Source organism: Ischnura elegans, chromosome 11, assembly GCF_921293095.1.
Source record: "Ischnura elegans chromosome 11, ioIscEleg1.1, whole genome shotgun sequence".
Lineage (NCBI taxonomy): Eukaryota > Metazoa > Arthropoda > Insecta > Odonata > Coenagrionidae > Ischnura > Ischnura elegans.
This window is the reverse complement of record NC_060256.1, coordinates 60,949,763-60,974,913: the sequence shown is the minus strand read 5'-3', so window position 1 is coordinate 60,974,913 and position 25,151 is coordinate 60,949,763. Positions and strand designations below refer to the sequence as shown.

The following is a 25,151-nucleotide window of genomic DNA, read 5'->3' as shown; positions in this document are numbered from 1 at the left end:
AAAAACTGAATCGATCGTTTGAACCCGAGGTGTGTGCTCTGATGTTTAATTGAAAATTTGAGAGCACTCCTGAAACGAGATTCTTTTACTGAGGGTCGTTCTTTCTTTGTTTTTTTTTATCATTTTTCGTTTACAACGGGATGAGCCGATGCAAGTCTGGCACTGATTCGCGAGCAAATCGATAGAATAGTCCCCAGACTTCAGTGACGCTTACCCGCGATGCCCCAAGCTCTTCGACCTGGTTCGGCTTTCATTACTGAAATGAATTTGGGCGCTGGAGAGAGCGAGTTTTGGAAGGATTATCGTTGCTCATTTGAGTTTGAACTTGTTCTCCCGAAGACTGCAACTGAAGCGATCTCCAATAATTGAAACTGACGTTGGGGAGTAAGCTTCAAGCATACGCTACAAAATAAGTTTATTTCTTCATACAACGTTTCGGGTTTAAGGTAAATAAAACCGAAACATGAATCAGAAGAAGATCCAATATACAGATAACTATATATATGTATAAATAAATGAGATGTATGTGAATTAAAGTTTTCACGATAAAGATTACTCATGCCGGTTGCTCACGATAAAATTAATCGGTAAAATTTTTGTAAAAATCGTACATTTCATAAGAATGAATTTACTTTGTGTGAAACCATTACCAATGCAAAACAATTGCCTAACATCAAGTTTTACATATGGTTACATCGTAAATAATTTCGTTGGTATAAAATGAATGCATTGTTTAAGGGTTTGATGGAAATAATATCCGCGTAGCATAGTAATTAGTATGGCATTTTAGCAATGATAAAATAGCTCTGGTCAAATTTTCTGTGGACTTGCACATGTTGCATAGCCATTATATTTCGATTTTTCGCAAAATAAATTGAAACTTGATAATTGTCCACCTATTGTTGGCTGTCAAATCTTAAATATTTAAATTATATTCACAAAAAATCCAAACTTGGATTTAAAATATATACCGGAAGAAAAGCAGCTTATATAAACTAAATCACTCACCCCTTAAGTCTTTTCCATTTCTCCACATTACGTCAAGGGAATTCCGCAATTGTTCTTCCACCGTCATTAGCGTCTTCTTCATGGATGGAATAAAGGATAAAAGGTTAAATGATCGTAAAAAAGCATAATGTACAACCAAATTAATTTAAATTAATTAATTCCTTAGTGCAATCCTTACGCGGCGGGAGTACACGATTTTAGCTACCAGCCAGTGCAGAAGAGACCCCCTGTGAAGAAGGTACCCCCTGCCACCTGTCTGGCAGAGTAAACCCTTTCTAACCCGGAGCTACTTTTGGGAGAACTAAAATATCAAGATTTTTCATCATGAAAACTTGAAAATTTTGCGCTAAATCATAAATATCGTGGTAGCTAAACTATTAGTAATTACAATCCACACTACAAAATAACTCTTAGTTTAGATATTTCTTGAATAGAGCAGAACATTTACATATTTTTGATGTTGCTTAGAAGAAACACTGGGTTCTAATGAGTTATGCCCCTCAGCGATCCTTGAGTGAAAGTTCCCAAGATCATAATATACAGGTAGCAAAAAAAATTTGGGTAATTGCTGCAGTCAGTGTGCAGAACGTATAAAACTGTTCCCGCACTCTTAGGATAAATGTCCATTAATATTTCTTTTAGGAGGAGGTCATGGTAGTGGGTCAGCCTGGCTGCTGACTGACCAAATGGGCCCAGGTTCTATTCCCACGCGAAGCTTGCCGGGATATTCTGGGAAGCTTCACGGGAAGGATCCGGGTGACTTAAAACTTCAACCGACATTTGAGTCCAGTGTTTCGGTTAGCAGCAAAGATCTCTACCCACTAAGCTACCAAGCTCCACAGATAAAAGTGAAAAAAGTTTTTAAAAGGAGTACTGGCAAAAAGCATCGCCTTTCCGTGTTTTAACTTTTGTTTACGATTCCACACAATTATGTTTGAATATTCAGAATTTTCATATAGACGGAAGGAAAAATCATCTTGGTCCATCGTATCCGAATGTTTCTCCAGAGTATAAATCCAGAACTCTTTGATTAACAGCTAAGCGTTACATCTACTATGCTCGCACGCTCCCCTAAGAAAACCTTAAAATTTATAAAAAGTGGTTGAAAAAAATGAGGTTTTTATCCCCTGATTATGTTTCAACGAAATGGGTTCGTTCGCCAATATTTTTTAGTTGTTGATAAGTAGTTTGATAAATATATGCGATGGCGAGTTCTCGAAACATTTGCGACACAAACAAATTTGCGATACGACCGCCTTAACCCTTTTGCAATCGAGTAGGTGACGTCACGAACTGAAACCGAGCGTGTCGCTGCTTCCCCGTCAACTCCGCGTTCTCGCGCATGGCCCTCTTGCGGTTCGTTGGTTTTTACACTCTTGATAATGTATAAATACCCACCTTCCTTGAGTAAAAACTTCTACGTTATCGAATAAATAAACATATAATTTTATTACGTCACCAACTCATGAAATGTGGGCGGTAACTTTCGCATTCATTTTATTTCAAATGTATGATATGACGGCCGAATAAGACAGATTTTTTCCTCTGCATCTTTGTAGGGAGCGTGGTACCCTAGTGCGTAGAGAGCTTGGCTGTTGATCAAGTGGTCCTGCGTTCAGATCTCGGGTGATGCCTTCGGGCACTCCAAATAGAAATTTTCTCAGTGCAAGGTGGTCCAGGGAGAAATCCTATGAACATGAGACATTCACACACCTGTGAGTTAGTCTAGGTCGGGCTCTACCCTCACATATCCACACTAACCTTAAAGCTGATTCACAGAATGAGGAAGATATCCACTCCTTACAATGTTTTCCTTTTCTGAGTCTAAGGTGAGCTCTATTCAAACCTATCCATACTAACCTTAGAGCTCCATCACTGAATGAGGGAGATATCCATTCTGTTTACTGTCCAGAATTCCTTGAATATTCCAAATAGTAACAATATTTTTCGCAGGTGTCACAAAATAATTTGTCAGAACTTATGCCTGGAGCAAATCACGAGCTTCTTCTTAAGAAGCAAATCACGAGGCAGCGGCGAAATCATTTTGATTCATTCCTTTGAATTAATTTTCTGATTGAATCACTGAACTTATATTTCCTTTAAATCTGCGGAATTCTTTCACTGAACTGTGATTTCAGGTCTAAGTGAAAGACCCAATTACGTCTCTACACTCTGAATTCGCTCCTAGATGGAAGAGAAGGAACAATACATCTTTCTCTCCGCCTGCATCCTATGATACAACGACACATCCGCAAGGTTAAAATGCTACCCGTGTTCACTCCAACTCGACGCGTCCTTGTTATCGTTTGCACCCTGGGGGCGCAGTCTTGTGCCAAGCGGTGCCTGGGATTAAATGCCAATTGGACCGGAAAACCGAGGGATGTGTGGATAGCATGTCTCTTTCTACTCTCGCCATCCTGCTTCTGCCCCAGACCCACTACCCTACAGCCCTACAGCGGAGTCGCTCGAATTCCAACGTCTGAACGCTTTGATTATCTCCAACCCACGTTGCCGTTTCTATTCTCATCAACTTCATTGCCTTCTATGTCTTTCATCAATAACCTACAGTTTGGTGCAATATTCGAATCACTGAGTTTTGGCTCAATCTGGCTGCTATCCACATACCAGAAAGTTTATGATTTTATTTATTAAAGTATTCTAACGATTAAGGTAGGTTTCCAAAATTGATAAGTTTCCATACTTAAGAGTACTTAAGAAGTATTCTGGAAGCCTCCCCTTCCTCCATGTTCTTTCCTCCTCCATTCACAGTAAGGTCTACTCCCTTTCATTCTAATAGTAAAGAAGTATCTACATTAATATTATTAAGAGTATTTTACCGATTAAATTAGGTTTACGTGGAGTACTTAAAAAGTATTCTGGCAGCTTCCCCTTCCTTCATGTACTTCCCTCTTCAATTCATAGTAAGGCCAACACCCTTTCATTCTATCTAAAAATCCTATTCTTTTTTTTCCTCTCCCATTTACCTAAAATTCTTCCCTCTAACACCGTTTTCAACATCCCCTACCCGCTAAATACCCGCTCCATCCAAACCTTCTCTATCCTTCGTATCTCCTCACCCACCATGTTCAGCACTTCGTCGTTCCTTCTCCTCTCCATCCACTTCGCCTTCTCCATTCTTCACCACACCCACATCTCGAACGTCTTCAGTCTCCCCTCGTCCTCCTTCCTAAGTGTCCGCGTTTCCGCAACGTAAAGCGCTATACTCCAGATCAGACTCTTCGATAATCATTCCTTTTAAATCTTGCATAACGATCTTCTCATAAAACTCTTACTACTCATGAGTGAAACCTCTCAATATTTCTCATATGTACAGCTATCACCCTATTCCCATCTCATTCACTGCATTCTTGGTAACCTACCCTTGACCTTCCATTGGACGCTATATTCGAATCACTGAGTTCAATTACAATGTGCCTGTTACCACATTCTAGAGAAGACATGATAAATTCTCTCTATAGCTCAAAGTATGGCTATTACCCTATTCTCATCAACCTCTCTGTATTCTAAATAAATAAAGAGGTATGACTTCGTTATTTCGCAAATTGATCGACTATGGTCTCCACTTGACTTGTAACCATCAGGTAACGCACGCTTATGCATCGGCATAACAAAGTACGTTTCGAATTTATAATCTTAATTACATTTAAGTTCAACCGTGAACCTTCCATTAGCTGCAACATTCGAATCACAACTTAATTCAGGTACAATGCACCTGCTGGGCATATACGAGAGACTATGTGATAAAACATTGTTCTTATAAACAACTATGTACAATTTGATACAACAGCAACAACTATGCTCGTATGTACAACTACTACAACTGCAGTACATTCCGGTTAAATTGGGCATATTGGAACCGGAAAGATTGCCATAAGTAAGTAGTCTCCCCATTCATACAAAGCATTCCTTAAATAAATAGATGCTTAAATTTAACCTAGAATCAAAGTCGAGATTTAACGTGCATTACCGTACATTAACATTCAAAATAAATAAAAATCAAAACAAATACTGCAATAGCGTACATTTACTGACATTTTTAAGGGAAGATAAAAAAAGCAGACGTAAGTATTTCTCTCAGCATCGAAGAAATGGCACGAGCATTCATAACTTAATCAGAGGTGACACAGGAAGGGGATTCGAGGTAAATATTAGCACAATGGTGAGGAATTTGGTAGGAAACCGATTTCTAGTGTTTGAAAAGTGCATATCTTTCCGTGAGTACTGGGCGAATACCACCGATACGAGTCCTATTATAACGCCTGTTTGTATCAGTGATTTTGTTCGTCAAATTTTCTTCATCAACGAGTTGGAAGATAAAGAAAGCCGCTTTTTACCGTATATTTTTGATCCGTCACCTTCTTCTCGAGCTATTTGCGGCGAACAATCGTAGCCCTAGTCCCTTTCGAAGATACGCAGGTAACGTCACGAACTTACGCGGAAAGGGTCGTCGGATCTTAGCTGTTCCTCATCCTTGGGCATTTTTTTGCTCAGTTGCAGCCGATACCTTCCCTCAGTTAAAATTTATTTCCCTGATCGTGTGATTATAGCAAAACCCTGCTGACGTCATCAATTCATGAAAAGTGGGTGGCAACATTTGCGTTGCCTTAATTACACTTTTGAGGGAATGGCTGAATGGAGAAAATTACCTTTCTGTGGTAGATTATCTTTCCTTTCCATTTAATGAATTGTTTAGAGCCGTTATAATGGATTCGCCAACGATTTTCTCATTGACGGTTGTACAGGATGTTGTTGTCAAGAGAAAGCTTCAATACTTCAGAAGGTGGTAGGGGTAGACGATTTTAAGCATTTTTGGTCGATGAACACAACTTCTTAGTTACTAGGCTACGACAACGCAAAAATATTTTTTCGGTTGCATTTTGCAGTTACCATGACAACGGTTTTTCTTTGTTACTCAGCCTTTTTTGACATTTTATTAAATAGTTTGGATTTTTAAGGACATTAAATAATTTCAGTCGGGCGAGAGTGTGCGATTAAAATTGTCTGAAACTATTAATCTTTGTGCTTAATTAAACTAAAGCTTTGAGAGATTATTAACAATACGATTGCGCAATATGAGATTTATTGTTTAAGACAATATAATAGCACATTTTCGTAAAACATTAATTATTCATCGCTCTTAAAATTCTATAGCATTCAATAAAATATGGTTAAGGCTGGATATCCAAGAAAAACAGTTTTCATGGTATATGTAACGTACATCTAAAAATGTTGGCGTTGCTTTATCACAGTAACTAACGAATTGCGACCCAATGTTTATGGACAAAAAAAATGCTTAAAATTGTCTACCCCACCACCTCCTGAAGCATTGGAGATTCCGCCTGAAAAACCCTGAATTAAAGCCAGGGCTTTCCGATGATTAATATATATGAAAAAGTAATACACAGATAGTATGTACACGCGACAATAGGGTGGTTTCCTATTATTTCCTTATTTCCTAAATCGAAAGATTATTACTCCTGGAGTATGCATTTCACGCTCTTAAATTTTCGATTGACGATATCTATTTTTCGCGATTAAACGAAAAGTGAAAAATTTCAAGCGCGCGAAAACGCGACGGCTAAGTAGGAATTATGGGAAAAGTCCGTGTGACGTATTTCTGGTTCCAGCTATCGCCGCGTGAGATGACCTTGGGGAAATGCTTTGAGCGCTGATACGACGCAGGCTACTAGCAGGTAGCTGAGTAGCCTGCTAGCAGGTAGCGCTTGGCTTAAATAAGGATTATTATTACCCTATCAAACGATGGAAACTTCTCGACTATAGGCATTTTAAAAGGTGATTATTAAGAGATGTTTCCCTGAACTCTGTGCCTCATGCATGCATTGGTAATCTAAGACGATGTAAAACACCTATCTACTCGTATAGAATCTAGGTCCCTGTGACGTCACGTGGAGTGGAATCGCATGGGCGCCAATCTGGCCTTTTTCAAATGAGCTTAAAATTGACCATTACCATCCGTCTAAACTGGGATTTCTAAAACCAAATTATTTGTATATTATGAAAACCCTAATGTCGGGTAACGAATCGCAGTCAATGCATTTCGTTTTCTTTGATGAAGGAAACTACCCTATTCAAGAGAGATATCCATCAGTATCTAAACTGGATTTGTATGGGTAGAGATAATTAACTAGATTGAGGATTTGGTGAAACCAGTCCCATTCGTAATTGATACAAGGCAAGCGACAATCGTCATTGACAAAGAGAATCGTCCCTAATATCTCTTCTCTTGACACGATTGGGATTTCGGCGTTGCCTCAGATTCATATGCCTCCGTCGAAAAGACCGTAACCATGTCTCATTTCGGAATTGGCCGCTAGGAGGGACGTGATCTGAAAAGACAGATTTCCTCGGATGAATCCAATTTCAGATACGCCGTTAACGAGCGAAATTTCTCAAGCGGCTTGTTAATATCCAACCCTCCTTGATTTTCTACAGAAAGGACAAACGCGTACGTGCTTTGACGACTTAGAAATATGAGCTGGGACGTAATCGTCAAATGACAGGGAAGTGATAAACGTTGGTGTACGGTATAGCTAATTTTGAGATATACACCCTCTTATGGGAAACAAATAACGAGTTATGGAAGATGCTTGCCGTTATAAGTTTGACGCACAACTAAAACGCAAGAATGACAAGGTTTTTTTTACGGCCAATTAAGGACGATTTTACGTTCAATTTAACTCTTTTAATCGGTTAATGTTCTTGAACATATTAATGCATAAAACAGCATTACATTATATCCATGAAACATCAAGTAATGGAGCGAGGTAATTCTTTTTTGGTTTCACCACTCGGAGGAAACAGTTCCCTTTTATAGGGCTCATTAATTCGGGGAAAGAAGTTATTGCAGACCCACCTGATTTCCCATTTCGTTACTTTACGAAATGGAATTATAACTAACGTTTACCAGTTTAAAGCAAAAAGCGGACTCCCCGATCACATTTTCAATGTAATTGTTAACTCAAATTAAGTTACCTAGAAAAGGATATATGTCCACTACTTTTTATTATTGACACGTAAAACAAACACAATTACATGCAAAGAAAAAAATTTATTTCGACAAACAACTGGTGAAGAAAATAAACTCAAAAATATCAATTATCAAAAAATATCAAAAAGATTAAAAACGAAGCTACGCCAAAAGTTTTTTAAAAGAAATTATTGAGGTTACTATAAAATAATATAATTAAAAAAATTCAAAAGTTTCATTTTATTTAATGAATTCCTTAAAATTTGTTTTTACAAAGAATATTTTATTAAATCACGACCATGTTTTCGACAATTAACGTCTTCATCTGGTCGAAAAACAAATTTTTAGTTATTCATACAAAATGCTCCGCTAAGTATCGCAGGAAACCTTCAACTTTGGAAGTTCATAATTTACTACCATCATTTTCTCGCAAAAATCCGCACCAGTGTGGAGAATCGTCCTACTATCTTTTTACAATGGGAGGTAACCTCTGCATTGCTTTGGTTTTCCCTTCACTCGTGCTTACACCGCAATCACCACCACGACGAGGCGACTCGCAGTAGACTTCAGACGACGTGTGGTTCGATCGTGCAAGGGAAATATGTGTCGCGCGTGCCGACGACCGGAGAGCTAAAGAAAAACAATTGCCGCCCGCCGAGCGGACTAAACAAGAGCGAAACGCGCGACCATTCCTTTGTGAGATACGTACCTACCACAGTTTCATATCATCACTCCCTCTGCCTCTTTGATTTTCCCTGAACATCTATCATACATACAAGCAATGAAGCACTCTCGACCGACAGAAAACTTATAGCGAAACAATGGCGAAGAGGCAGGCGCGGGGAAAACAGCGTCTGGTGCGGTAGTAGTTGGAACAATGGTACCCCATTCCCGTGCAGTATATAACCGCCGCGAGTCAATGAACTGATCCCAGAAGAGGAATTAGAAAATCTCCATCTTACGGTCGTAAAACAGAAAGGCGTAACTTTTCAAGTATGACTAAAGGATCATAATCACAAGTCAACAATCCTTACCCCGAGGCTGGTTTACCGCAGCTCTCAAATCCTTAAGCATTTTCATAGAGACGTATTTCTCCTCTTTTACATCCATAATAACTTGTCGTATGTAACTCGTTCGGGGCTGTCCCTTGACCTTCTTCCCTTCCACTTGTCCTTCTATGATTATTTTCATCAGGTCATCATGGCACATGATGTGACCAACAAAGTTGTGCGCAGGCGCACAGAATTTTTCATAGAAATAAATGGTAAGTTGACTAATACACGTTCAGGGTTAATGTTCAGGATGAATCAACGTAACCATAAAAATATCAGTCTAGAATCCATTGGGTAGCAAATGGACGGCGGGTGACTACCCAAAGGAAGAAGAATAAGGAGTCAAGCCAAATGGATAATGTTAATTTTGAATGTCCTTCATCCATTCAATCCCGGAAGTGTAAGATACCAAACGTTTTTCCCCGCCTCAATTTCTCAACAATTTACTTAATCTCTAACCATTAAACTCCATCATGGGCGTACCCAGCGAGGGGGCAGCTGCCCCCCATAGAAGCAAAAATCGCAAATGTCTTTGAGGAAAATAATAAATATTTTTCAAGCAAATGATTTTAAAAACTAATAAAGAGCTGTTACAGTTTCCTTAAAACGTTGATTTAATTCACCTTTTCCATGCTTAAATCTTATCTACAACTTGAACAACCATGGCTAGCCCCTCCCCTAGTTTTGATCCTGGGTACGCCCTTGAACTCCATATTCCTCATTCGAACTTATCTCAGCCATAAATTTCACCTTTCAATAAATGAACTTAAACTCCATATAAGAACACCCCTTCCTACTCTTTTCATAAAATTCTGGCTGCATAATTGGCCTGTTTTGCCTCCATGAATCAGTTTTCCTAATGAAGGCGCTGAAGCATTGAAATGCGTCAAAGGTGAATGTTGAAGACAGTACGATAGTTTTTGTTTATTCATTTATTGTCATAGATCCGAAAACAGGAATACGTTGGAGTTTATATCGGGTTTATTTTTGTAAGCTAAAAATAGATGTCCACGAAAACATATGCCCAAGATAGAAGCGACCTTCGCTGAAGGAACTCGAACCCGTGATCGTCAGTTGGAGAGGCGAGGTCTTTACCACACCGATGCTGATGCCTGTTATTCATTATTCTGAAGGAAAGTTATTTTATTTAATGTGGCCATTATCACTACGCTTCTCTTTATTTAATTCCACCATCATATTGAAAGTTAATAAAACATATAAGATAATGAGAATCATATGATAGAAAAACAAACTTTATGATTTCACCAAGTGAAACTGAGGAAATTGCTAAAGGAAATATCTGTTATGTTTTCTCGGTGGGTTTATTAAATGTGAAAAAAGCAAATTAAAAATATCTACATCCACTGATATATTTTCTTGCGACAAAAGATGTTGAAGCCTTCCTGAGCCGCAGAGAATTTTTCTAACGATAAGAATGAACTCTCTAGGACGATTTCCTTCATTTCAAGAAACTATTTTTTCACGCTTGCAAGATACCCACTGATTCTCCGAGTGAGCCTTTTGATTCAGTGCCTACATGGCGTGCTTGAAAGGATAGATGGTAACTTACTGTGGATGTCAGTTAGTCTACAAACAAGAGGCTGTCTAATGACTTATTGTTACATGATCATGCAGTGGAAAACAATTCCCCTTTGTCATCCATTGCTGCTTCCACTCGTAATAATGTTTGGCTTTGGAACATTGTCTCCAACCTATGCGCGATTGTTTGTCTTTGTCTGATTCGCCTTTGTTTTCCGTCCGCTACCCTTCCCATTAGAAGTTGCGGGATACCTTTGCAAATAAGAGACAAGTTCTCTAGGGAAAGTCAATATGATAGAGACGCTGTTATGGTCGGTGGTTTGCGCGAAACAAAATTGGGGGCTAAAAATCGTTGGGGTTATGTTTCCATTGGCATTTAGCAAAAATATTTTATTTCCGTAGCATATCTCCTCTTCAATGTCGAAGGAAATAGCAATTTTATTCGAGATTTTGATTATTTTAGTTAAAAGTTATTATATATAAATATAAGAGTTATAATACATATGCATTGTAAATTTATTGTACGTATGCATAGTTTTAATCCTTAAGACTACGAAAATATGGCAGAAAAGATCCAAAAACCATAGCTTTCGATCTAATATAGCTCTTTCATTTTAGATTTCAGCTGTAAAGTAATATTGTCTTGGAATAATAGTGCATCAAAACTTCACTTCCTAAATGTTTCCATCATTAATATGGCATTTATGATTTGATAAGTTTATTGGGTTTTGAGTAGAACATTAATTTTCAGTTCTATCATAACATAAGGTAGACGGCTAATTATTATTTCCTTTGACTTATTATTATTTCTACGATAATAAAATGCATAATGTTGGCATATTCCAGTATTTAACCTAATAACACTGCTATAAACCTAAAAGAGCAGATTTTATATAAAAAGTACCATATTTATCCTCGTTTTCGTGTTTTAAATAATTGTCTCCTTAAGCATTTATACTGCCGAGGCAAGCTTTTTCGTCCCATGAATTGGTGCCGGGAGCAACGCCCTGTCTACTTCACATAAATTCAAAATACAGCAATTGCTCTTTCCACCTCCATAAAAAAAGAGACAAAATATCGCATTTGGCGCGGGTCCAAAGCATCTCTCCCCGAATCCGGGTCGTTTCTTTAACGCAGTGCATTCACTCCTCTTCCAAAAAAAAGGGACCAGGAAAAGAGGCGATTTTAGTCGAAAGATCTTCAAGATGGAGGAGTAACGCTGGCAATTTTATATGTAGCACGCGCGATCGTTTCCTGCACAGAACATTGACATCGCTGCCTCACTTTGCGCCCAATTCAACCACCAGCCCCATTTGATTCGAGGCATTCGTACGGTCTTTCGTAATCAAGTATCGATTTTGTTCATCCAAGCAGTCGAGACTCAAGCCGTGGGAATCTGTTAAAAGCAAAGTAATAATCATAAAAAGTGTACATATCAATACGTTTCTCAATAAAATACTAAAACGAAAACGCTAACCTAAATGTTCGCTAGCTACTGAGGGAGCCATTTTATGTTGTATCGAAATAAAATCAATATTGTAAGTATTTGAGGAGGAGCAATACCGATGAATATAAAAACCCGCACATCACAAACAATACTCTCGTCCCTTTAAGGCAGAGGTCTATAAACTACGGCCCGCAGGACGAATTTGGCCCGCGAGACCCGAGGGTATCCTGCCATTATCTGCCGCCGTGTAAGTGAAAATTACCGTTTTACAGAATTAAAATAGAGGATTTCGCAGTGCTTTCCAACTAATCACTGCATGGTAAAATCTTATTCACTTCTTACTTATCCGACTTCAGCTCTTGATCATCGACATGGTACCGCAATCTAATGGTAGAGATTTTTAAAATGTGTATTTGGGCCTTGAACTCCTGACGCTTGGAAAGCTAGTTTTCGAGGGATCACTTCACTTAAGTATTTTTTTTGTTACGTATCACTTTTTCGAAACTTAGTCATCATCTTGAAATTTTAAGGGAGTTTAGATTAGACCTATGCCAATATTTACCTATACATAAAATATGGAAATGTGACCTCAGTATTTTCTCGAACGTGTAATTTATGTGCATGAAATATAGTAAAATTTTGAAAGAGATCTCCTCAATGCTCCCTCATATTTTAACAAGCGATACGTCGTTATAAGAGAAAAATAATAAGGCTGGTTAAGCGGTAGTGATTCGTTCTTTTATCCTAAACTATGAGTGACAGTCTTGAAATTAATTGCATGTAATAATATAAATGGAAAATATTTTACTTGCATGATTTTGCCATGCTTGTAAAAACAACAATACCTACGTATTTTCTTTGCCTTGAAGACGTCAAAATTTTTTATGTCAGGAAGACTCCGTCGATTATTTGGTGAATAAGAAACGAAGCTGATTTATTCATGAATCACGATCATAGTTTAAATAATAGTTTTTATCAGTTTTGCTTTTCTCTGCTTCCTTTCATATTGTTGAAAAAATTGGGATAGGTATGTAGCAGGAGTCGATGTAGGCTGCTAACAATGAAGATTCGATGGAATGGTTTGGACGATGTTTATTGAATTGTGTACAATTCCACACTGAACTGCCGGCCGAAAGGCCGCAGTATTTATTCAGTTTGCCAACTTCCAGTATGTTCTATCTTGCTGTTCTTGAACATTAAAGAAACTTCTAGAAGGGAATTCTAGAAGGCCAGAAAAATTAAGTAATAAAACTTTCCGGCACGGAGAATCAAACCCGGGCCGCCCGCTTGGGAGGCGACCGCGCTACCGCTGGGCTATCTGGACTGTTGGAAGAATGCGATGACGGAGCGCGGTTTAACTTGCCTCCGGGCAAGCGGTGTGGCGGCGAGGCAGGAGGTGCGGCCGCCACAGGTACATTTATTATCTTTGAAGAACTAAACGTACACCTTTCCTGAAACTGCCATTTTTGAGATTTCATTTTGTTCAAGTGCCTATGATTTACTAATAACTTCATTAACACTTGACTGAATTATTAATGTCGGCATTGAAAAGTTAAAAAAACGCTTATATTGTTGAGATTGATATTTGAAATCGATAACCTAACCCTTTCCAATTAAACTCGAGACCGATTACTTTTCCTCCGTACCCATGCCATGATTGCACAATAGCTACTCCCCAATACACTTTTTCTGCGACTGTTGTAGATTGCAAAGGCCACTGCGGTCGTCCGCGGGCAAATTGCAAGGAATTTCAGCGTGCATAAAAAATTTTTTACGTGAAAAATGAGAAATCTGCACAAGGGAAAAACAATAGCGGATCAAAATAATGCACTGGGAAGCCGGGTCAAGATAACCATACGATGGGTCATTCAACCCTGCTGAGGTTAATAAACTGGGATGATAGTGAACTGAAAAAAGTTAATTTAAGAATTTATTATAAATTTCATAGTTTCGGCCAGGATTATGTAGCCTTTAAATTATTTTCCTTTAAGAGTTTTACGAGTGGAGTTCAACAAGTAATTCATCACATTTTTTCTGAAACAGGGGTCGTTAAATTAAGCAATCAAATGCACCATGTTATTTCCTAAAATTTTAGCTACACAAACGAATTTTTCAACACAATTTCCATTCAATAATACGCAATAGCGGATCCAGAATAGGGACAAGGAGGGGGGGCTAAGTATGGGGTAAACTCCCAGCATTATTAGGGGTCCGAACAAAATTACCGTTCTAACTAGTGTTAATTGGATATCCGAGGGGAGGGGGCTGCTGAAGCCCCCTAAGCTCCCCCCCATAGATTCGCCACTAATACCACGGCTTGATGCCACCTCGAAGGGAGGGCCTGTTTACCGGCACGGTACCATTCACCTGGTCGATGTCGGAGCCAACGTCGTACTATATCAATAACTTTCCCATAGCCGCGATGATGAAAATCGCGTGCCCAGCATTTTACCTTGCCATTGTCTATTGCCAAATCACTGTAGATATGGTGCAAGTACCTATGTGTATCTGAGATAGCCTGGTTTTCCCAAAAGAAAATCAATCACTGCCCGTTGTTTAGTACACATCTCGTGTACATACGCCGTTTTAACAGCTCCGTATATCGCGATCACCTATCGGAAGTCAACGCAACTACACGGGATGAAGCAGGAATATTTGAAAATGTTACACAAGAAATGCCAAGTTTTTCAGTCAAAGTTGGCCGTGAAAAAAAAATTGTTGTTGCGTTAGTTCACCATCATCGCAAAAAATAATGTGTTGCATTACTTATTTAACTCACCTCGCATAATTGAAAATGTGTCTTAGCAATTTGATTGCAGACATTTTTTTTTGGTGAAGGGGGCATTTACATTGTATACATTAAGTTGGATATTCCTTGACCTAGTAATTAATTAAGTTGTTATTTTTGAAGAAAATTGAGAATAAAAAAAACTTAGAACCAAGGGATTTCCAAAGGTAAAAATGAAAGGTTAGTGAAGGGTCTGCACAGGTTCAGCTAAGAGTTTATTTACAAAAATATCACAGGCCTCGGGGATGCAAAAATAAATTTTTCTAAACGTTGACTAGAGGATTTATTTCTAGTTTATCTTTCTAGTATTTTTATTGATCAATTTTGATAACTATATGTTTATTGGAGGAGAAAAATTTAAAGCGTATTTAATCACGGCTGAAATAATAGAGTTAATCCCAAAGATATGTCGGAAATTCTAGTTTTTTAGTTCACCATCATCGCAAGTTTCGACCTCAATACAGTTGGATTACTCGTCGTATGTCTATGTTCTAAGCATTATACTTACTCCAGCATTACCATTTAGCGATCCTGTGTGTATCATTCCGTAGCTTCCACTCCAAAAGTCTCCTTCCTGGGGCCACTTCATTTCGCTGATGCCTAATACATCGAGGTTCATTCTTCGCATCTCCACGTTCAAGTTCTCTATCTTACCGCAGGTGCGAAGTGATCTGACGTTCCATGTTCCTATCCGTAACATTCTATCACCTTTGACCGATGTACCCTCTCGAGTAGTCCCCGCCCGGAGATCCGAATGGGGGACCAGTTTACCTCCGGAATATTTTACCCGAGAGAATTCCATCATGTCATTATATAAATTGAGTGGAGTAGCTGTGACTCCTCGGGATGATAATGTGGTGGTTTCCCCTTGCCATCCACATTTTTTTCTGGAGTATGCTCCTATACGGAAGTGAGGCATGGACAATGACCGCTGCGGAGAAAGCAAGGATAGAGGCCTTCGAAATGTGGCGCTACAGAAGAATGATGAAAATCAAATGGATCGACCGAGTTAGTAACGAGGAAGTCCTAAGAAGAGTAGGAGAAAAGGGAAGCCTCATGAAAACCTTAACATGAAGACGGAATAACCTTATGGGCCACATCTTAAGACATGATGGCCTGATGTAGACAATCGCCGAGGGACAAGTGGAAGGCAAGAACAGAAAAGGAACACCTCGAACAAAAAATATGGAACAAGTAAAGGAGGATGTGTAAGAGAAGAAATACGTAGCCGTTATAGCAGAAACAGAGAAGGATTTGAAAAATATTCTGGTTAATATGGGTAGGGTAATGAGTAGATATCAACTGAAAATAAGCACAAAGAAAACCAAGATCTTAGTATGCAGCAGAAGAGAAGAAGTCAAGACCAACATTAAAATAGGGAGGCAAAAACTGATAGAAGTGGATGAATTCTGTTATTTGGGAAGCAAGATAACTAGTGACGGGAGAAGCAAGAAAGAAATTATCAGCAGAATAGCCCAGGCGAAGAGAGCATTCCACCAAAAGAGAGACCTGCTTACAGCGGGAAACTTAAATATGGATGTAAAGAAACAATTTATAAGAACCTTCATCTGGAGTATGCTCCTATACGGAAGTGATGCATGGACAATGATCGCAGCGGAGAAAGCAAGGATAGAGGCCTTTGAAATGTGGTGCTACAGAAGAATGATGAAAATCAAATGGATTGACCGAGTTAGTAACGGGGAAGTCCTAAGAAGGGTAGGAGAGAAGAGAAGCCTCATGAAAACCTTAATAAGAAGACGGAACAACCTAATAGGCCACATCTTGAGACATGATGGCCTGATGAAGACAATCGTCGAAGGGCAAGTGGAAGGCAAGAATGGAAAAGGAAGACCTCGAACAAAATATATGGAACAAGTAAAGAGAGATGTGAAAGAGAAGAAATACGTAGGTGTGAAAAGATTAGCTGATAGGAGAATAGAGTGGAGAGCTGCGTCTAACCAATCCTAGGATTGTTGACCAATGATGATGATGATGTCTATGTTATCGCCACCTCCCAGGGCATTATTCTAATTAATTACAGCAATATTGAAGAAAGAAAAAAATCCCAGTTGAGATTACGAATGAAACGAAGTTAGAGCCGCAAATTAGAGTTATTTCGTAACTATCATAAAATTTCTTTAAGTTTCGTTAGTTTTGGGATTATTGTACTTGTTCACGGTTACTTTAATTATTATAGACAAAAAATTGTGCTGGAGTCAAGAAATAAAAATCTTAATTCGTGTGGATTATATAGAAGTCACTGCGGCGACAACTTATCAGGAGTGCCCGTCAGAGAGTTAAATAAATATATTTTTGAGCGATTGTTGTCAAATACTGCGCAGTTGCAAAAAAAACTGTTGTACATACTATATGGCATCGGGAAAATTCTATCGCTATTCAAAATGCGAAGCCAATAAACACGTAGATTTCGGCACAATAATTAGAATCTTGCAAGTTCCTCCCGCTTTGAGATAAAGAGGCCATTTCCTTCCAGTCGTTGCGAATAATACTACTCCGGAGAGAAAAAAAAGAAGATTCGGTCAGCGATGGAAATTTGATCTTTTCCCCCTCGCCAAAAGCTCTTAAGCTGACACCCCAGAAAGCCGCAAAACCCCTTGGCTTTATTTAAGTACTTACACGGCCGTTTTTTGGTCTCTTAAATTCTTTTAACTTTCAGGTTTCCCTTCCACAGCCAGGGAGCAAAGGAAGTAAGAATCTCAAATGAGTGATAACCGCCCTTATCCTTAGCTGGCACTTTGTTTTCATTGCGCTAGGAGGTAGTTTTATAGAAATATTTATAAAATTATTCACCAAGTTTTCTTACCCAACAACCAACAAATTGAATCCCAATAGTATGAACTAACCGTACATCAATCATTATATTTTATAAAATAAATCATATATAATTTTTGAAAGGAACATAAAATGACATTGCCATTTTTTAGGAGAGGTCTAATAACCCGTGTCGCAAATGCGTTAGTTCCACAGACAATTCCATTCCTTTTTTGGTTGAAAACAGTTTCCGTTAAAAAATTAAGAGTAACAAAGAATTAGGAATTATGTTTTCTCGGGTTTTCAGCACGGTGAGAGAGTCCATTTTCCAGTCCATTATGTCATGAGAGGTGCGGAAAAGTTATGGAAAACAGAGGGTGATAGATGAGAAAAACATATTCAATCAACAGTATCAATGCAAAATTACTTCTTCTAATGAAAAGCACTTCAGGGTTACCTCATGCCGAATTCTTTCAATTAATTTCTGATTGTCTGTGTAATACTCCACTGCGTTGGACGCATAAAGTTATTTCAGAATCCTCATACCGCCTGCAAGTCTTTACCGTAATCCAACGTTTCTAACTACCTTCGGTAAAAAAAATATTTCTTTCCAAGGCGGGATAGCTTGATACGTCCTTCTCAGTGCAAGCTCTTAAGCCGAGATGCTGGAAGGAAAAAAACTGCACGCCTTCTTCTCCAAACACGTCAAGGGCGACATTTTTCTCTTTAATACTCTCAGCTGAAGGGTTTCCTTCAACGTACGGCTCAGTCGACACGAAGGGGACAGGTGTAATATTCTCACTCGACCGTGGTCGGCCCTCTTATTCACTGTTCCCACTGACCAATACCAGTATACGTTTTTAAATTTATCTTCATCTCATGACGCCGGTTATTGCGGCGTAGGCCTACGCGAGGCTTGAATAAAAGGTTGACATTTACACTATACAATTTACACTAGATAGAATAGTAATTTTGTTCGAACTCCCACTACTGCTGGGAGGTTAACCCCCATTTAGCCCCCTTTTCCCTATACTAGATCCGCCACTGCAGTTAGTTACATGGATATGTCGCTGTACGTGTGGGAAGGCATAATCAATCTATCTTTTATGGAAGTTATATTTAGAAATCTTTCGACTTCAATCGTGTATCGGCCATGTCACTACGTTGTAAATGAATCACCGTGCAATTTATTCATAGGGATTGTAGTCCATATGCGCAACACTGCGCTTCAGGCATAAATATTACTGTAACATGTTGTAATAAGTGTAATAAAGTATTTTATTCATGATTTTTACGTACAATGTAACTAATGGTTAAAGTTTTAATGGACTGCATTAGTTACTTTTGATAATTGACTTGTTTATACTTTTAATACACTAGTCTCAGGGCCAATAAAATTATTATTATTGCACTCAAACTTGAATGAGGCTTTAGAATACGGCCTAAACTCTTGAAGATCAGTTATTTCATGTGGGAAGCCTTGGTTAAGTTATCTCGCCTCGATTGATTTGCCATGAGTCGAACGACTATTTTGGGTCTGTGAAAGAGTGAAGCCTTATCAAAACGCTGGCGGCGCGGTTGGTGATGAATACCCTGGAATAGGCCCCCTCGTTCTAACAATAGAACAAAAAAACAATAAGGGAACGGGTGGATTACAGTCTCTTTGAGCAGGAAAAGATTAATCTCGCACAGATGAAATGCTCTCGTGGTCAGCTTTGTCGGATTTTCTCTTTCGACCGTTCGTTCCTCAAGTTACAGGAATCACTTAAGGGGGGATCCACGATTTCCTTCCTTCTACTCATGCCTTTAATCACCTGAAGCCAGAGTAGTTGGACAGATAAAGAGAGAGAAATGATCGTTATTTACCAAATGATTAGTTTCGACGCAGAAATTATCAGGTTTCCGGAGTTCGAACGGTTTTTTTTATGCCTTTTATTTTGAGAAATTAAAACTTCTATCATTTTTCTGTAAGAGATCAATGGTCCAAAACGTATTACCTCTTAGAGGCTAAGTATGTCCAATTGTCTACAGCAACTCATCTTGGTGCAACTAAGTTGTATACTAAAAGGAACGTCTGTTTAAAAGTAATTGAGGCAGGCGAGATGTAGTTGAATGACGTCCTAATTTAAAGAAAAAGAAAGTTGGCTTTTCCGTAAATTTATTTAATAAAGTACGACGCATTTCGGCCATCAGGTCATTCTCAAGTACAATGCACTTGATAATGTAACTGATAACTTCAGGCTTGTCTTTTTGAAACCTCTCCATGTTGGAAATAAAATTTATTTTCAACACTTGCCAATGGGCTGAGGTTCCTACATCCTCAAGTACAATGTACAATACATTGCACTTCAGTATTATCAGGTTGAATAGCTTCGTACACTATTAAATTAATTTGTGGAAAAGTGCCAAGTGCTCTATTTTTCATTAAAGCAGAGCGTCTGCATTATTGCAACAAATGAAAATAGACTGACTTAGTTGAAAAAATCTTCTCTTTACCAATAGAAAATGGAATATTTTTGTACATCGATACGAATTCAAACAAATCGATTTTGCGATTCACGCGTGGTTTATACTGCGATTGAAGAAATGCATCGTTGATTGATTTTGTTTATAAATACTCAATGGATGCCAAGTGAAGTTGTTGTGGACTAGACTTAAGATTCGTGAAATTAGCACTGAATAAAATGCTTTTATAAATATAGGAATGAGCGATTTTATGTGGATATCCATTCATTGTTCCTGCGATTCAATGTTTGGGATTTTGTATGAAAAAATAATGTATACCATATGATTTAATTCCATAAACTCATACTTATTGCAAAAAACTGTCAAAAGGTGATTGCACGTATTTTCACGTAAAAGTGACGCTAAATTAAGTACTAAATTGGGCATCTATCCCAGAGAAAATTATTCGTAATATCGTTTACCAAGATGTCATTATATAAGAGCGCACATTCTTAAATTCACGATGAAAGATTTCTTTCATGGAAGCAGTGGCCTTTCGTTCTACCTTCCGAGAACACCGCCTCGAGGTTGATGAGGGATATTTCGTTTTTACCAATAGGTAAGCCTCAGCATCAAAAAACGCGTCATTGAGTGTGTTCAAAGCTAGTGCTGGATTTTACTATAGGCTAACTAGACTTGAGCCGATGCCTTCAAGATCAAGAGGGGCCTACGTAATAAAGAAATTGTAAAGATAAGTTTGTCAGTTTTTGACAGTTGACACTAAAAAAGTATGCCAAAAGCGCAGTGCAGCGCATATGGACTATAATACATATGAATCAATTGCATAGTAATTCATTTACAACGTAGAGACACTCCTTCATCAATAGCGAATTATTTTTTTCCAAAATTGATCGAATTTCTATGTGAATTTCATATTTTGGGAAGATTTTTTTTTAGCATTTCAGTAGGTCACTCTAATTTGGTGTTCCAGATCTCGGGTTTAATTTAAGTTTGAATTAAGAGTTTGTATATTCGAAAGTAACTTCAACTCGCCTCTCTTAAGTTACAGTAACTATTTTAACGTACATTGGAAAACTTACAAAGTAAATATTTACCAAAACTTGGTCTCCGGCTGAATTAGCATTACTGAAGTACAATACCACACGTGGAAGTTTTATTACGAGAGGTATTTCATTTCTTAAACGTACTCAAATAACCAACTGTGGAATATAGTTGGAGTGATTTTTAGGTGTCGGGTGAGCTCTCATAATAACAACGTGGCAATCAAGTTGAGTGTGAGTAAGGATGAGGGCCTCAAACGTTGTCTACGAAATACTTAGCACTGCATGGGAAAAATTTGAAAGAATTCTTGGGACCAACACACAATGTGGACTTTGCAAATGCAAAAATCATCGCTAGAGAGAAGTACTATAGAAGTATTTATTTAAGTCAAGGGGAATTAAAAATTAAAAATTTGGGGTGGAAGGGCCTCGTAATTGTAATATCCCTGGGGGGTGGAAGGTCCTCTTTTCATTTAATCCGGCCCTGTCCAAAGGTTTCACTCGACATATGAGCATAAAACTTTCGCATCAGCAGCCAAGCAATCTACTCATAAGCCTACTGCGTTGCTACTGACTCTTAAGTTAATTCTGAAAGAGAAAATCATGCCACCAAAGAGAGATATGCCAAGATGAAGCATAGGAGGAAAGGTTACTCTTGAAATAAAACTAAAACATGTGAGAAAAAGAGGTAGCCTTTAGAAAAACAAAACGAAATACACAGAGAACAAATTTACATTTAACAAGAGTAAAAAGATGTGACCAAGCGTGGGAAAAAGCTAAGGATATTGAATTTCGTCCTTATTGAAAAAGAAATCACTGCAAGAAAACGTCCACACCAGAAGGGGGCGTGAAAAATCCTGAGTAAACCTATTGATGAAGAGCGATTGTAAACATGGTTGTATGCAAATACAAGAAAGTTTCACCCAGTACTTCCATGAAGGGAGTAGTCATCGATACTATGACAAATGGAGTTGGATCTAACCCCATGTTGAGATTCCCGCGATATTGAGTCGTCAATGCAATCGTTTCGCGGACAGTAAACTTTGCTGAGATATTTCACATAATTTTTTGATCATTTATGGCCACCATATTTCATTATAGGCTTAGCCAGCTCACTCAACGACGGCAAAAACAGTTTGGTACTGTTCAGGAACTTGAATATGAAAGTCGTCAGATGTCATGTTCCAATCACCACAAAACACAGCGATAACGTTGACCATCTAATCCGCGAAAGGGACACACGAAATTTTGATAGCATTGCAATTCTAGTTTTAAGCTAACCTATGTTTATACATGTCTTCTCGACCAGCTCTCATTAATGATCAACTTTGTTTAAACTTCTAAATTTGTTATTTATTTATGCTTATTGAACTAACATTAATATTCACCGGTAAGATTTTGCCAGCATGGAATTCACTGTGCTACGGCACCAACAGTGCATGAAATATGAAACATAATGGAATTGCTAAAAATTTCCGCAGGCCAAGTTATTTTTACTCTGGATTTTTCGGCAGTTTTATTAAATCGGTTAACGTGTAAATACTCACTCTCTTTTCTTCGGTTAAAAAGTTGTATTCCGAGCTATGAATGCTTAATGCAATAGCAAGTGGACATATAGCGAGTCATACAAGTATTACTCCTGGAAAACAAATTTGAATAATAACAATCTTCTTATAGGTATCATAAAAAGTGTACAAATAAAAAACAACTTGGGGAAAAAGTTTGAGAAACCTCGAATCATGTATAAAATATGAGACGAAATTCTTCAAAATGAATTTTTATCGGAAGAGCTTTTGAAAATGTAAGTTAAATCTTAAATGAGACGACGGATCAAATTTTTTGAAAAAGTCTTTAAAGAAGCAATTCTTTTGCTTCATCCGTAATGAAACAGCTCACTCCTTCCATCGGTAAAAATATTTTCTGAGATTTTCCCGAGGAGTAGCGTAATTTTACTCTTTATATGGACAAATTTTGTTACCCAGTGAGGGAAGATCATGCAAAAAATACATATGAACTAAAAAATAGTATTCCATGACTGATTATCAAGAGTATATAATAAGAAAGTGCAGATAATCAATGATTGGCTCGTTTCAACTCCATAAATATTTTTCAAAAATTACTTCAGGTTGAAAATTTAGAGTCCTTCTCTTTATGCTTATTTTTGAAATGTCAAACGACAGTATTCTCTCAACGTTTTATGATTATAGCAACATACCGCACTAAATTATGCCAAAATTTTGAATTTTTCCACTATTATGTGAAAATAACGAAAGGGAAATGCGTGGAGACCACCAGAAGAATATTTAAAGTAAAATTTTTCAAAATTGCATTTAATGTATTCTAGAAATGTTTTCTATTAAAAAGAGTTCTGAGCTATGCATTAATCGGGATTTTCAGTTTATCACGAGAGTAATTTTCAAATACGCTGTGTAAATCTCTAACAGGAATTCATTCCGAATAGTATACCACCTATAGCCTTTCATAACAGGATATTTTTCTTTTAAGAAACACGAAGACCATTACAGATTAATATCTTCGTCAATCCTCCAACACACAAATCTCACTACAGCTATCCTAAAACTATATTTTAATAGTAAACTTATAACTTAATCACTGCGAAGTAGCAACGTCAATCATGCGCGTGGCGTTACTACAAACAAGTTCCTATGCATATCTTTTTAAATTATATTGTTCTTTATTTATATTTTAACAACCCCCAATAACAGCGCAATGAATCCTTTACATCGGGAGTTTGAAATATCAACAATAGACGATTACATACACCCGCGTCCTGAATAGGACAACCTATCCAGGCGGGACTCGAACTACCTTCGGTATGGTAGGCGAGAACTTATCCACGCCGCCAACGAGGTCGACCATTAGCATAGCCTAGTATCTGCCGTATTGTATCTTTTCTGCCGGGCCATGAAAAAGGTTCTAAGATGATGTTCTCCGTGACTCTATGGTTGGTATAAAGGGTTAGGAAAGTTAGGTTAATGATAGAAATGCAAGCTTTTTGAAATGGATAAAGGAAATCAGGGAGTATTCAGGGAATCTTTATGTTATGATGCGCGAGTCAATATAACCCCGTCACATTGGATAGCTTATTACATTCATTATTTATACTAATAAATTGCTTAAATAACACCTATAGTTGCTTTTTCTATATGGTCATTGAAAAAACACAGATCGTAAGAACATTAAAATATATTTCCATAATAAATTTGGATATTACTGATGATTTCAAGCTTAACTGTGTGAAACCCTTTCCATTATGGAAAATTAAATTGTTAATTCGTTGAGTTAATTAATAAATTTTAAAAAGCGTGACCCGGGTTTCATAACATAGTTGACCTTACGAGGTAAATATGTTATAAGACCCGGGTCGTGCTTAAAACAATGAAAAAGAGAGTGCTAAAAAGTCAAGATAAATGGAGGATTTTGTCAGGGAATTTCAATTCTGGACTCCTGCAAAAACTCTGGTTGGAAATGCTCGGGAATGGCGGGTAGAACCACTTCTGGACCCTACCGTGGGTATTGGTCACTTTTTGGTAGCCATATGAATCGGTCGCAAGGGAACGTTGCCCTGATACGTGCTCGGGATTTGAGGGAATAAAGAGAATAATATAATTTTTTGAAGCTCGAAAAAATACCGGAGTAGGCTGCCGCTGTACGTGACTCAAGGAGTACGTGTGCTTTTCCGAATCCCCCTAAAGGATAAAAAGCAAGACTCAATTTTTTTTTGTTTCGAACTGAATCTGGTTTTTGCCATACATCTTTTTTTATCGCCGATCTTCACCGCTCTCTGAACGATCGTTACCGGCCATTTTTTTAACCAACTTTTTTTCCCTGCAGGGAATCCAAAACTGTATAAAGATGGGATAAAGGGTAAAAATAAGTATATATATTTGCGGGTCGCTCGCTTGCATGAATTATTCGTTTTCAAGTATGTATATAAACTCCCGAGCTGAATAACTCTGTTCAAATGAAAACATTTCAGTGTTCAAATAAATACTTGTGGTTACATGTT

The 25,151-nt window shown here is 38.0% G+C and overlaps 1 protein-coding gene across 1 annotated transcript in view; it reads left to right on the top strand.

Annotated features, from left to right (window-relative positions):
- LOC124167861 (ly6/PLAUR domain-containing protein 6-like) overlaps positions 1 to 25,151 on the top strand; it is a 68,268-nt gene that overhangs the window by 28,953 nt on the left and 14,164 nt on the right. The window lies entirely within an intron of this gene.